This window comes from Cucumis melo, chromosome 1 (assembly GCF_025177605.1).
Source record: "Cucumis melo cultivar AY chromosome 1, USDA_Cmelo_AY_1.0, whole genome shotgun sequence".
NCBI classification, from domain to species: Eukaryota; Viridiplantae; Streptophyta; class Magnoliopsida; order Cucurbitales; family Cucurbitaceae; genus Cucumis; species Cucumis melo.
Window position 1 is genome coordinate 8713350 of NC_066857.1, and position 6211 is coordinate 8719560.

A 6211-nucleotide genomic window follows, 5' to 3' on the forward strand; every position below is an offset into this window, starting at 1 on the left:
ATAGAAAACTTTTGCTCAACGAGGATTTAGTAAATATGCGAGGACAGGAGCTTGTACCTTTTATTGCATAGCTCTGACCTAGAGACATAATGAGCATCTCACATGCAATGACCATGGCATGCCGCATAAAGAAGTTTGCAATATGAAATTAGCTCACACATTTCAATTGCACAAACCCATGCAATAAGACTATGAGTGAAACACAACACTAAATCCCTGAATCAACTCTAGATTCTCAACAACCAATTATTATACCATAACATGCAATTGAATAATAATGAAAAATTTTATTAAACAATAAACCAATCATCCATAAAATTATCATAGAGCATAATAAAGAACCAACAATCTCACCTTACAACTCGTAGGTAGCTTCTTATGCTTGAGTTAATGTGCACGATCCTTACTTCATTTCTTCTTTTCGTCAACCTGCATGGAAAAATACTTGAAAGCATAGTTAATTAGGTGTTAATGACTTATGTAACGTGCATTTTTTAATCATTATAAATTTTCACTAAAAGCTATGCGTTTTGATCATTTATCTCGCATTTTGCCTCCATTGTTTTACCTAAAAAGCTATAATAACTTTTATTTCTACAAGTTATCAATATGTTATAAACCAAGTGCCAATTCTAACAGATAGACATTGACAAAGATAGATCAAGATACAACACTATACAGATAGACATTTACAAAGATAGAGCAAAAATAGACAAATATAGACAAAGATAAAGCACTATTCAAATAAACATTAACAAAGATAGAGCAATCAGATAAAGATAGTCAAATATAGACAAAGATAGATAAAGATAAAGCACTATACATATAGACATTGGCATTTTATGTTGTTACCTTCACTTCTTTTTCATTCATTATTTGTATTTCTTCTACCTTTCCTTTAGATTTCATTGGTTTGCTAGTTGATGTTGTGTGCTTTTTGCTCCCCATCTACTTGCAAAAAAATAGGGTTAAGTTACATAGAATAAGAGTGGTTATTAAATTAAATAAAACGAAGCTACGTTCAAACCTTTTTGTATCGGAGATAGATCAAGATAGATGAAGTTAGATGGAAATATATGGAGATAGATTTAGTTGTGGAACCAAAATATTAAGCAATGAAAGGAAAAGAGATTTTGAAAGATTCATTGAGAAAGAAGAAGAAGATGTACGATGAAAATGGTGTGAAGAAGACGAATCAATGTGAAGAAGAGGATTCGCCTTTTTATATCGTGTTGATTTAGAAGGCATTTTTTGTAATTGTGCGTGATTGAGCTTGGCTTCTCTTCAGCTTTTCAAACGATCATTTATGCTTACATAAACGATTGTGCATACGAATCTGACAATCATTTAGGATATGCTAAGCAATCATTTATATCTAAAGCTTTATCACTTTCATTTAGAGTTTATTATTCGATCGTTTATATCTGAAGCTTTATTGCCTTCATTTAGAATTTATTATCCGGTCTTTAAATTTGAAGCATGTTTTCCCATCGTCTAAACTGCACTACACGATCGTGCATCATTATCTAACAATCTTGTACAATCTGAACAATCATTTATATCTAAAGCTTTCTCGTCATCGTTTAGAGTTTATTATCCGATCATTTAAATTTGAAGCTTTTTCACCATCATTTAGAGTTAATACATGATCGTTTAGAAGAAGATTACTCGAACGAGTGTGACTGATTAATGTGTTAACTAGGGTATTTTTGATATTTCACATTGTGGATCTGTGGGCTTTTTCCTTTTTCAAAATTGTTCTATACGGTGTAAATATTTTTCGTGCTTTGTTCTATTTCTGAAAAAATTCGTAATAATAATAAAATAATAATAATAAATATTATATTTTAATTATTTATAGACCTTGGTTTGTGTGCCATCAAATAAACTTTACATATTCTTCTTCATAGAGAAACCCTACAACTGCCAGCCCCCTCTCGTGAAGGTTGCTGCCGCAAAGTCTCCTCCGACAACTGTTCGCATGCCATCCCTAAATCTTCAAGCGTCAGTCTCCATCATCGTCACAAACTAGAAAACTGCACACCCAGCACAAAGCTTTAAGTCGTCTGATAGTCAGAGTCGTTGGTCTTTTCGGTGTAAGTCAAAACCTCCTCGTCTGCGTCAACCTTCCCGTTAGCATGAAGTCATCCCATCCAAACGAGTCAAGTCGAGCCCTTATGCAAAGTGAACCAGGCTTCTATTTTGCGCATCGCTTGTCCTACATCAAGTTAAATCATCTTGCCTTCTCTTAACTGCGCACATTTTCTTCTATTTGAGCCAAGTCGAATGCCTCATGTAAGTTGAGCCATTTTCTATCCTCTGTCCAGTCGATTTCAGCCACTTTTTAGTATGTTTGGTTGGGTTTTTTATTGGGTTTTTGTCACACCTCACTCTAGGTTTTCCCTTATAACGTAGATCGTGGGATGAAAACACTTTTTGAAAACAAACTTTTTCAACCTAAAAGTCTATAGAACAAGCATTATAATATTTTACATAAATTTAAATAGCATCTTTCCTAAAATATGGATTAGCCAAACCTGAAAAGAGAATAAACTTTCAGTTCTATATATATGTGATCTTCAGACTCAAAATTCGTATCGAGTATGTCTCGCCATACACTCATCCAAGCTAGTCCAGAGTTCAAATCAGAGTTTATATCTAAACTAAGAATTAGTTACAAAAGAATTACAGTCTATTAAGAGATCTCTCAAAACACATGTCCATAGCATGACTCTCGCTATATCTAACCATCCCATGATTTAATACAAAACTTAAGTATATACATACCAAAGAAAATGAGAATCTACAATCAATGACAGGAAGTTCAACAAATGCTTGGACCTTGAGCGCTACCTAGAGGGGGAATAACATTGGAAACGTAAGCTAAAACTCAATGAGTGACAAGTTTTTTTAAAAAAAAAGTAAAACTGGTAAACATACTCTAAAAAATGTTCAAATGAGGCATCGAGAATGAAATAATAATTAAAACATTAAACTCACATATTACTACAAATCACAAGCATTTGCCAACAAATCTGTACCATATAAGGGTCTAGTAAAGCAGAGCACCCAAATATATATCCAAGAATAGCTCGCACATGATCAAGGAATCATGCAGCCAAACTAATCTCATGCACATTTAGTATCTACTACAATAGCAACCTCCATCCAATCAACCATGATAGAATACTGATAACTTGTAGAAATACAAGTTATTGTAGCCTTTTATGTAATATAATGAGACCTTTATTCCTATTTTATCGTGTTTTACATGTTTACATGTTTTATCTTGTATATCAAGGAAAAAATATAGAATTTGATTAACTTGTATATCGCATGCAATAAAAGAACTTTATTCCTATTTTATCGCGTTTTACATGTTTTATCCCAAGATAATAAGAAAAAAGAAGTAGAGCTTGGCAATAGCATGTTAAGCTAGGTGATCTGATGCATTAACAGATAAATTTAGTTGGCACGAATCTCAGAAAAAGGACAAAAGGATGTCTTCACGTCGTTGATGCAACTTTTCAGAAGCATTAATAACGCATGGAATGTCCTGTCAACATCATCCCTCGCATATAAATAGAAGCTTTTACTTCAGAATTGTGTATGCGATCTTTGGCCGGAAAGCAAGTTCATACTCTTCTGTTCTTTCTCCCTTGAGTTTTAGGTGAGAGCTTAGAGCAAAAAGAGAGAAAGCTCTTACCCTACCACTTTCCCCTTACCAACAAGCAAAAATCAGAGTTAAGGAGTATGAGAAAGCATACTTTGAGGCTTGACATACTTCTTTGTATTTCATTTTCTGTTTTTGTTGTGTTGCTTTGTAATATGTACTTTATGGCCAAGAGGCCTAAAGATATGTTATTAATAGTAATGCATTTCTTCTATCATTCTTTTATTGCTCTTCTACTATCCATGCTCAACCTGTTTAATTAGTTAATGAGTAATGAAATGTATTTTTAAACCTAGAAAACCTAATTGTATTTTTTATCAATTTTTCTTAGTTAAACGTGAGTGTCAACGCATTGTGTATTCGAGAGAAAGACAATGATATTGATCGAAATCACCTGACAAGTGAAAGCACGTAGTTTACTAAGCAAGCAGCGAAAGCAATACAAACTTACCGTTAAATTCATCCTTCACATAAGCTGTAGAGATGTTAATGTCTGCAACGAAAGCACCGAGAGGTTGTCCATCTTAATTAAGGATAAATTATTGATAATGCAAACAAGTTGATCAGATGAAAATCATAGCTTAACTTTAAGTATTTGGATCTCGAGAGGCGATCAAGTATAGCGAAGGCACCTAAAGGTCGTTCGCCTTAATTTTGAAGTTAATACATGTTTTGTATCGTCTCAAACTATTAATGCACAATTCATTGCAACTAGTTAATTAAGCATTTTTTTCTATCATGCTTGCAAAATGATTTCATTCTCCATTTCACCCTATCGCAATGTTAACCTTGTACCGCTAAAGTTACTTTAGTGTAGATAACTAGGTTAAACTATATTGTTCATATATTCATAGAGTATAGGTTATACTGCATGAGTTTAGTTGTGCAATAGGATCACTAGAACATTAATTCCCTGTTCTATCCTGGACTTATATTATAAGCATATCTTTAGAAGTTTTGCAACGCATGAATAGGACTATACCTTTTATCGCATACGCCTATTCTACTTACTTGATAGTCGCTCAATTAAAGCCTTAACATGACACGAGCTATTGCATATGCACATAAAAAAACAAGCAAATACTAAATACACGGTCAAGAATAGCTCACGTATGATCCATATCCACAAGGAAACACGCAGCCTGACTGAGCTCATACATATTTAGTACCTACCACAGTAGCAATCTCCATCCAACCAACCATGGTAGAATATTAAATATACGGTTGAGAATAGCTTATGCGTAATCCATATCCATAAGAAAACACGTGGCCAAACTGAATTCATGCCTATTTAATACCTGCACAATAGCAACCTCCATATTCATGCTCCTATGTGCACATAGAGCCACCTACCATGGGTTAAGCTAGGCCCGAAGCCAAATCACATCCTCCATCCTTATTCTCACCTAGGCATAAATTCTCGAATCATCTTTCACGACCTCTTTCAGCCCCAAAATCCCCTGACAACCATAGGTGGCATGATGGGAACACATTCATGCAGCCTTAGAGAAATCACCTTCTTGTTCCTCATAAATTTTTTTATAAAATTCAAGTTATACACATTCTTAAAATCATGATGAGTAAACACATCGATTAAGCATAAATGAAAACATAGTCATAAAAAGGTTTAAGCCAACAATATTTCTAAGCGATATCATAAAACAACATATATATATATAAAGAAAGCTCGTAAATGAACCTCTCACTCACTTCAATTTGGCATGAAACAACGATTAAGGTCTCAGTTAACTTCACATTCTAAAATTTCACAACTATCTCTAAAACGCTTCTTTATGACAACTCAAGCTATTTGTGGTTCAGTGAGTCGAATTTCCACTTCCTTATTACACTTTTATCATTCCCTCATGCTTTAATTTAGGCTAGAATTCCACTTGTGGATCCTTAACTTCAAACTTAAACTCTTAATGCCTTAAGCATCAAACTTAAGTCAATCTTAGTGGGTCTTTTAATTCCATAATCTTTTACTTCAACTATCAATGATTTTTTAGATTTACTTCCATTATATCAACATGAGTCAATTAACCTTAAACACTTCATAAGATCTCCTAAACCATTTTATGTTTCAAACTTGTAAAACCAGCACCCAAACAACCTATAAGACTATAGGAAAGCCCCCTTTTTACCTCTAACGTTCAACTTTAGGACAAGAGTATTATGTTTAATTTAATCTTAACGTGTAGACTCCATGGGCATTTAAGAACTCTAAGAAAACTCACTTAAAATTACTCCCAACCTCATTAAGAAATTACCAAAGTAACCTTAACTTCAATCCACAACACCATATTGACCTTCCAAACTCAAAATCCAGCATCTGACTCCATGCGTTAAGTTATATTGGCACCAAAATTAAATGGGTACACAACACCTACTCCAAAAAAGTTAAAAATTTACCCAAGTTGTGCCAAATCACCTAATTTCGAGCTTTTGAATGGCTAGACAGTGGCTTAAACTCTTCTAAAGTTTAAATCTAGCATCAAAATGTAATAGGCATTGTGAAAGTCAAGTCGAAACCTAATG